This window comes from Sinocyclocheilus anshuiensis, unplaced genomic scaffold, assembly GCF_001515605.1.
Source record: "Sinocyclocheilus anshuiensis isolate Anshui unplaced genomic scaffold, SAMN03320099.WGS_v1.1 scaffold9, whole genome shotgun sequence".
Taxonomy (NCBI): Eukaryota; Metazoa; Chordata; class Actinopteri; order Cypriniformes; family Cyprinidae; genus Sinocyclocheilus; species Sinocyclocheilus anshuiensis.
This window is the reverse complement of record NW_015540887.1, coordinates 234,823-244,789: the sequence shown is the minus strand read 5'-3', so window position 1 is coordinate 244,789 and position 9,967 is coordinate 234,823. Positions and strand designations below refer to the sequence as shown.

At 34.6% G+C, this 9,967-nt stretch overlaps 1 protein-coding gene across 1 annotated transcript in view; it reads left to right on the top strand.

Moving 5' to 3' along the window:
* The window catches only part of LOC107688715 (collagen alpha-2(IV) chain-like), a 103,780-nt gene that overhangs the window by 1,308 nt on the left and 92,505 nt on the right, over positions 1-9,967 (top strand). The gene's annotated exons all lie outside the window — the stretch shown is intronic.

Genomic DNA, 9,967 nt, shown 5'->3' with positions numbered 1-9,967 from the left:
GAAGGAAAACTTGAAATCGCATCATATGACTTTACTTAACACTGGCTGAAGTTAATGAAGAATTAACTTAATTAACAGAGTTAATGTGTGTATACACATCTGCTTATTACAATTTTTTTTATTTTATTTTTTATTTTTTTTTGCCAATGATTTCTCCTAATGGTGGTGTTAATTTGGAAAACTAGGCTATTAGTTTAAGATGAATAATGCTGCCTTGGGGTGAACATTTCATTAACAAGATTGAAGTTCTTGGAAACTCTATAAATCTAATGTTAAAAAGCAACTTTCCAAGACAGGGTTGTTAAAAGTCATGATGAAACAGAAATATAGCAACAGATATTTATTTCCAAATTGTGATGTATATCCGAGTATAATGGATTAGTGAAAAAGAAAACTTGTAGGATGGAACTTGGTTTTATTCATCGATTATTGATTGACTTGATCGATTATTATGGCCATTGCACTCAAAAATGGAGGCAGATGAATGCAAGCTTGCAGGGTTTAAAGGAATAGTTCACCCAAAAATGAAAATTTGTGAAAATGTACTCACCCTCAGGCCATCCAAGATGTAGAAGAGTTTTTTTTCTTCATCAGAAAAGATTTGGAAGAATGTAGCATTACATCACTTGCTCATCAATGGATCCTCTGCAGTGAATGGGTGCCGTCAGAATGAGAGTCCAAAAAGCTGATAAGAACATCAAAAAAGCTGTGTGTTTGTAATAAATAAATCCATTATTAAGACTTTTTTTTTTACTTCAAACTGTTGCTTCTTTCTAAAATCTGAGTCCTCTATCTATGATATTGCTTTTTCAGTGAAAAAAAATCATGTCTGAATCGGCAGAGAAATATGCACAGCTCAAGCACTGTTTACAAGCAAAAACAGTTTTAAACAAATATGTTGATGGATTTTGATATGAGAGGATAACAGGGAATGGACATTTCATTTGAGGAAACATTATGGATTATGTACAGTTTAAAAGTTAAAATACCTCAATAAAATGCCTTTGTACCTTACAAACACGCAGCTCTTCACTTCATAAGATGTTAATTGATGGACTTGAGTCGTGTGGATTACTTGTGGATTATTGAGATGTTTTTATCAGCAGTTTGGATGGAATAGATTTTAGGTTATTCAATAGGTTATCATAAACACTGTTATTATGTTTTGTACAGATTAATGGCTGCCACTGGACAGAACAGTAGTAGCTTTACCACTGGACAGCAGTCTCTATGTGTTATGATGCTTGTGTGAACACCTCTTACAGTCTGAGGATGATTTCAACTAGGCCTGGGCGATAAAACAGTATCGATGTTTATCGACGGTACACCTTCTTTGATAACGATAGAAAAATTTTTCGATATAGTGCACGATTTAGGCACGTGTTATGAGTGACGCAGACAGCACACACAAACACGAACACATGCTGAATTGAGTGCTGTGCCTGCCTGTGATGAGGAGATTGTGAATAAAAAAATGAATATTAGTCGAATTTAAAATAAACATTTGCATTTGAAAGCAAAAATAGTACAAACAAATGTTAGGAATGCATCAGGGAGCGTCATTAGTGGAGCACGAGATGTGGTGATGACGATGTAAGTGACTTTGTTGCATTTTAATGTTTTATTAGTCTAGCCCACGAGATGCGCAGTTGTTGTGTTATTCATTAAAAATATTAGAGAAATATAGTAGCTCAATACGTAGAAGATCTTGATTAGGTTAAAATCGAAACCAAGCCATTCACACAGAACGCATATTCAGCGCATTTTTTAGACGGACAAATATGACTGCTGCACTCGCGCGTCACACAAGAAATGTATATAAAGCCATGCAAAGTTAAAACAGTTTAATCTGTTAGAAAACACGTCACGAATTTGTGGAGGTTTATTCCTTTTCACTGCGTCTCATATGTTTTTAAAGGCAATCTGTGTGATCGGCGATTCGGCTCTTTGTATTAAGCAATGCATAAATACATGATGCTGTTTTGTTCATAATTGTTTATGCAATTTACGAAATTATGTTTGATTTATATGAGTTAATTTCGACAAAATGCAAGTTTTTTTTTATAGATAGTTATTTCCTTGCGTTGACAATTTAATGTGCAGCATTATTTTGCTCATTGCTAAATTGTGTTAATTATAAATACAGTGGTTAAATTTAAACTTTTTTTTTTCTATTGCTTTTTGTTTTAAAAAAGGTTATAAAAAATGTCAATAATTATCGATACCGAACAATATGAAAAATTATATAGTTGATACATTTTTTAGCAATATCGCCCAGCCCTAATTTCAACATGAGAACATCTTTCTTTTCCTGATCCACATGCTGATATGTGTCTCTGGCAAGTTCAAAAGGGCTGATACTTTGCCAGGCGCCTGTAAAAGCTCCTTCAGCTGAAACTTCATTATTTTAGCTGTAGATCTAGCTGTGGTATGCACTTGGCACCTTGTTTTGTGAAGAAGAAGACATTGCATACTGTATAAGGTGATTTTATAATAATATTTGGACGTTCTCATAATTCCATTGACTCAGTTTAAAAGACAAGTATACAATCATTCAATTATGCTCATGATATTCTGCTTGGGTTCGCTCTCAAGTTGCAGTCTGGTCCATTCCAAGGTTGTCTACTGATACAAATATTCATTTTAAAATAGGGCAGTTTGCACTTAAAGAGGTCTTAATTTCAGTCACTGAAATGTTTTCCCAAGTTTTACATAGTTTTAACAACACAGCAAACTGAAAACTATAAATGAGATGTCAATAATTGTGTACAGCCATGGGAATAGAGAATGCAGTAACAAAACTTTTGGAAGAAAGTATAAAAGTTCATATATATTAGTGCTGGGCAATGATTAATCGCGATTAATCACGTCCAACATAAAAGTTTTTGTTTATATAATATATGTGTGTACTGTATATTTATTATGTACATATATATAAAGAGACACACATACAGTATATATTTTGAAAATATTTACATGTATTTACATGTATATGTTTATATTCATATAATTTATATTATATTTAAATATATTTAAACATAACATATTTTTCTTAAATATATATATGCATGTGTGTGTATTTATCTTATATACATAATAAATATACACAGCACACACACATATATTATGTACACAAAAACTTTTATTTTGGATGCTATTAATCGCGATTAATCGTTGCCCAGAACTAATTATTTTGGTCATTTAATTAGTCAACATTTATATATTTATATGGTACATAATTTTATAGAATGTATAATTTTTTCACATTATTCAAAGGCACTTTTGTATAGCTCTTGGAAAATAGAGAAGACGGTTAAAAAGTTGGAAGAATTGGAAGTATATTTTCAGATACTATTTTCAGATGTTTTTGTTCATTAAATTTAAATGTCATACATACATGCACATACATAAAGTGTGTGTGTATTTCAAATCATATTAAGTGTTGCCTAATTTAATTAACAAAAGCATCCGAAAATACTATGAAAAAATACTTTCATGTACTTTTACAGCATGTGTTTTGCACAGGATCCTGTGAAGTGTTTCTGCCAGGGGCTTTTGCTACAACAAGGTATTAATATCATATGCAAGTTTTTTTCAGAGTTAAACTGATTTCACTGAATAGAAGAAGAAAAAGCCTCCTTGTCTAAAGCCTTATCAGATTTTGTGCCTCCCTGATCAAAAACTTGTGACAGCAGTAGTCTGAGGCTGTGCATTATACTGGTACAAGCAGGGTTTAAATTGGGCCGGGGCCGTCCGGGGTTTGAGCCCCGGCACATAGACTCCAGGGCTCGACATTAACGCCAAACAAGTAAGCATGCTGGTTCAAATTAAAAGTTTTTATATTTAAAATACAGTTAGTTAGGCAACATCACACAACGTTTTCACCATTAAGACTGTTTAATAGTTCAGTAAACAGTTCAATAAGCAAGTACAATAATATTAGGTCACTTACATTTTAGGCGGAACCACGGCGCATCTCACAGCAACCAGCCGATTCATTGCTGAATGATTCCATGTTCTGAGCGAATCGGTTGAGTCAAAGTTTCATTAGCCCATGCATAAACATTTGATGAATCAGCCGTTTGAACGAATCGCTTAAATTAACAACTCAGTGACTCACTCAATAAACGCTCACTACTGCCACCTACTGGCGTTTCAATTTAGTTTAAAACTATCAATTCCACCATCGTTTCTTGCTTGTATATTCCAAAAAATATTTAAAATAATCTCATAACATTATTCAGTGCAGTTGTATTTTTTCAGTGTAAATGATTTCATTTGATAACGTATAGATAACAATAATCACATTATTATAATTGAATTTATAGATTAAATGTAAGAATTTGAAATGAAAGATGAAGTATTCATGAGGTTGCCCTCTATAAAGGTAAAAAAAATGCCATTGGATTAAATATTTAAAAAATTCCGATTTATATGTCACAGCTGGGTACAAGGAGTGTAGTGATTTCAGGTTTCATGCAGGCCAAGCTATTTTTAGACAGGCAATGATCCAGCCTGCAGGGTATGGTCATTGTAGGTGACCTCACTTGGGCAGCAAAGACTATGCATGATCCTCCACACAGTTTTGCACTTTTTGGAAGTTTCCCAAAAGTTTGGATTCAATCTAAATCTACATGGTCATACGGTATACCTCTAAACACACTCAGTCTCTGGATTTGAGCCTCTTGCAATCCAAAGCCAAATGCACAATAGGGGTTATGCGCAACAGACTTCCGTATTCTGTTAACCGGGTCTCGTCGCTTCCGGTTCAAGCGTTTTGCATATGCTTAGTTAAATATGAAGCAGTTTTACTCAAGATGCCTTCAGAGTAGATACCAATGATGATCATAACCAATGTCCATCACATATGGGGACTGATATCTAAAAGTTGTATTTATTTTTATTCTTTTCACATTTAGATATAAAAATTGTATAAAACGTCAACAATAAAAACAGCTAGCTAGTTTAACTGATTATCTTAAAAGTCCATCGATATCGCTATTATTTAATACGGCTTTTAACACGTTCTCCGACAAGCGGAAGCAATGAGACCTGTTTTCCGGGTTTGGTCGGGTGATATTCGACATATATCCCATTGACCTAAATTTGTCTTAATTGTGTTTGAGAGATGGATATTATTATTTACATGTAGAACAGAGGCCAGCTGGTCTGAGATGTGTGCAGGTAAAACAGGTGCAAATACAATTGGAACTGCTTGCACATGTATCTGCATTTAGCTCTGTAATTATGCAGTTCATCTTCCAAACACATTTAATTGCAGATATTGCTTAATGCATTGATTTAATTACAGCTCTGACATGATATATCACTGCTCAGGTCTGTTATTTGAAAATAATTTTTAGCTATTTTACAGCATTCGATAACCTTAAGTATGTTTTATGGTTATGTCTTAGTGCCATCATGGAGATTAAGCACTTGTTTGACCCCTTAGGTCTGATGGAAATGCTTTAAGAATAGCATTTTGGGAAGGAATGGAAAAGTTTGATTATCAGGAAGTTCAAAATATGGTAATTCGAAGCACATTTTGTTTGTTGTATGTGTGGGAAGGTTTCACGATATTATCTTCATCCCTTGAGGTCGATTACTTGTTGTTTGACCTATATTTGGATATAAAATCAAAGAAAGTGAAATAGCTGGTGCGTAAAAATGTCCCAAGTGCTATAATGATATGCTAGTTAATTTTGCAATAAAGCCTTTTAACAATAATTGCATTAAATGTATGCACTGCATGTAGATCAGCAGTGTCCTCTGATGGAAATTCCTTCGACCATATAAGGGAAGAGGAAATGGATGCGGTCACAGGGTGGTTCCTGAGGTTGTGCAGGAGGATAAGAGTGCACGTGAAGTAAGTGTGAGCACTCTATGCTGGTTTGAATGGGTGGACCAGCACCGCACAAAAGATGTCTGTTGGTGATAAGGACAGGAAAAACGCTGCTACATCGCCTGCCAAAATAATCTGCTTGGTCAAAAAAGCAAAACAATTGGGGGAAAATCTATTGTGTTCGATTAGAGAGATTGAGGCAGGATGTAACATTGTTCCGAGGGGAAGACCTATACTGAGGAGCTCTCAGCCCGAGCGACACTGCAAGTAGCTCAGCCTTTGACATTTTTGGGATGTGTTGGTTTTGTAACGGATGTATATTCTTTAGATCTATACAGTGTTTTTGTCTGTGTGAGTATGTAGTAGGCTGTATGTTGGCCCACACTGAAGGGGTAGTTCCCACAAATGAGTTGGAGTGGCTCCACCCATGTCCTGTGTCAAATAGCGACCCTCATGACCTTAGGCTGGTATGAAGTTTGTGTCTCGTGTGAACTTTTCTCAAAGTTGGGAAAGAGCACCATGCAAAAAAAACTGTAAAATAGACTTTATATATTTATAAAAAGGAACCAAAAAAAAACCAATAATTTAATCTTGTTTGTATTGAATAGTTTAACTCTGTCCTAGCCAGATGTAACAAATCCATAAGTAATATCTCAAACAATATTAATCTTTTCTGTCCCAACCAGCCTAAGCAAGTGACAGTTTGCAAAATATCAAAATATGGTCTGATTGGCTGTGATTGTGTCACGCTGCACAGCATTTTTATCTTCAGTGTGGAAATGACTTTCCACAAATTACTTGCCACTGGAAATGTAAGTAACCTAAAACTAAACTAGTAAAAGTAACACTTCACTAAAATAAAATCTTGTAAAAAAATAAAAATAAAAAGTGCTTAATTATATTGAATGCCCTGTTGAAAAAAACAGCATATACTGGTTAGGTATGTTTTGAAGCATGGCTGCTGGTTTGAGCTGGTTTAAGCTGGTCCTTAGCTGGTCATGAGCTGGTTTAAGCTGGTCAAGTTCTGGTCATGAGCTGGTTTAAGCTGGTCAAGTGCTAACCTAACCAGCATATGCTGGTTTTTGGGAGTTCTTCAAGTCTACTTTATTTTAAAAAATCTGTACTTGCAGATAATATAATAAATAAAAGGCCACTTAAGTGTACTTAGAGTACACTTCATGATTGTTTCTTAACATTAAATTGCATTTAATTTTTTTTTATTTGCATTTAAAATTTCATTTTATTTAAATTGTCGGAAAACATAACATCCAATTCATATTTAAGTATATTACGTATATTGTGGCTGTAGTACATACTCTTAAATAAATGAGTGAATGAATGAATGAATGAAAAATGTTTAATCTCTTTCCTGTCTTTGACATTTTGGCTTTCATGGATCACAAATGGTTAATTAAAGTAACCAAAGTTAAGTCATACAGCAGAGGTCAATTCTGAAATGTCCACAGGAATTCACTCTGCACTTATTACATCACTTTCAAAAGTGCAGCTGTCTTAAGAATGTTAGGATTATTTTTATTACCACTTTATCATTTCCGGCTTATTATCGTCTCCCTGTTTATCAGAATTGTGAATGTCTCATAATCTCTGGTTGCAACATCATGACATTGCCTTGAAACTAGTGTGTTGAAACACAACTGATCTCAAATGACTGGTGTGCTCTTCCAACACTGGATGATTAATTCGCTCATAGAGCCTAAATATTTACTACATTCCCCAATATCCTCTTTGCTTGTGGCTTTTCTGTGCTTGTGTGCCCATCCAGAATGCTTAAACATCTAATGACAAAACATACTTGTTTTAGTGCAATGCTATGAACATGTCACATTGAGCAGAGAATGTGGACTTTTGACAAACTAAATGTTCCTGCATCAGTGACTCAGTGTTTCTACAGCACTTTCCTGTGGTATAGTGTAGTTCCAAGTAAACACTTGAAATGTAAATGTAATTAAGTAGAGCTACTGAGAATGAAGCAATAAGGGACTAACGGCCGTGTGTTACAGTGGTTTTTCCACAAGTAAGGGGTATTGGGTGACTCTGTATGACGCAGAGGGCCTAAAACCTGTTAACTTGGTGGCCTGTTTGTTGCATGTAATGGAGCCAAATACTTGCAACAGTAGTAGTTCAATAGCCCAATTTTACTTTGTTTTGGGATGTTATACAATGTAGCATCTTGGCATATTAGTTTAGCAATATTACACAAGCAAGCATGCAGTTACATTGAATATCATATTCGTATTTCACGCCAACTGCACAAAGTTTATATGTAAAATTTTAGTATGTAATAGTTTACAATTTCTGCACTGATGATCCAATGTATCCAATGATACTTTGGACCACCCTAAAAAAAATTACTGTAATTTGTTACAGCTAAATTTATTAGTTTTTAAATTACCAGGATGTATGAATGTCACATTATTTTGAACTATTACAAATGCAAAATCAACCTTTCTGTAACCTTAACCACATTAATGTGGTATGTTAATATTTTCTACAACTCTCCTTTAAGACTTGAAATATGTAAAATAAGAGTAAAAATTAAGTAAACAGTTAAAACTGCTAACCTTCGAGATAAATTGAGAGAAATGACCATTAACCCCATTACAAATGCAAAATCAAAAGGACCAAAAAAAAGAAAAACAACAACACTACAGTTCAACTGCTTGGGGTGCAGTCCATGAACAAAGTTTGGTCTTGAGTGCACAAGTCAGTTTAAAGGGTTAGTTCACCCAAAAATGAAAATTATGTAATTTATTACTTACCCTCTGTTGCTCTACACTATAAGACCTTCGTTTATCTTTGGAACCCAAATTAAGGTATTTTTGATCAAATCCGATGGCTCAGTGAGGCCTCCATTGACAGCAAGATAATTAACACTTCCAGATGCCCAGAAAGCTACTAAAAACATATTTAAAACAGTTCATGTGACTACAGTGGTTCAACCTTAATGTTATGAAGCAATGAGAATACTTTGTGCGGCAAAAAAAAACAAAATAACGACTTAATGACAATATCTAGTGATGGGCAATTTCAAAACGCTGCTTCGTGAAGCTTTACGAATCTTTTGTTTCGAATCAGTGGTTCAGAGTGCCAAAGTCATGTGATTTCAGTCATTTTGATTTTGTTTACGCAATCCGAACCACTAATTAAAAACAAACGATCCGTAAAGCTTCAAAACAGTGTTTTGAAATCACCCATCACTAGATATTACGTGTCATTATTTTGTTTTATTCCCGTCACTTTGAAATATTAAGGTAGAACCACTGTACTCACATGAACTGTTTTAAATGTTTTTAGTACCTTTCTGGATCTTAAGAGGTTCAGTGGCATTGCTGTCAATGGAGGCCTCACTGAGCCATCGGATTTCATCAAATATATCTTAATTTGTGTTCTGAAGATGAAGGTCTTATGGGTGTAGAACAACATGAAGGTGAGTAATAAATGACATTATTTTTATTTTTTGGTGAACTAACCCTTTAAGTAAAACATCATTACAATTGCTGCCATTGTGAATTTTGCATTATTCACATTGATATCAGTGCCTCAATATTTATGCCACAGAAACAGCTCAGTTAACAGAAAATCTGAAATTAAAGACCGTTTTGAATTAAAGTCTGTTTCTCTCTTACTTACATTTAACAATGGCCCCTTCCATTATTCATGGAATGTATTTGAATTCAAGATCTAACGCAATAAAACACATTCTGTATCTAAATGTCTTTGATTACTCCAATATCTAGAGCTTGACACTCAGACTGAACACACCGCGTGCCATTTTCTTGGGTTCTATCTCCATGAATATTTTCTGTAGAGCCTCAAAGGTGTGTTTGAGTTCACTTGGGTAGCTCAAATTTAGAATGTAGATGAGGCCAAACAACATGGCACATGCATGTGGGACTGATGGCAAGTCATTAAGGACCTGCACCCCTTCGATAACAATTCCAACGTGATGGGGTGGCTGGAGAGAATCCTCATCTTCCTTGAAGACATACACTGCCATTGTACATCTTTGAAGCTCTGCTTCAGCTTCATCCTTCTGAACAACCTAATAAAAGATGAAGACAAGACATTTATTACAAAGTTATTTTGATGAAATCAGTGACTGAT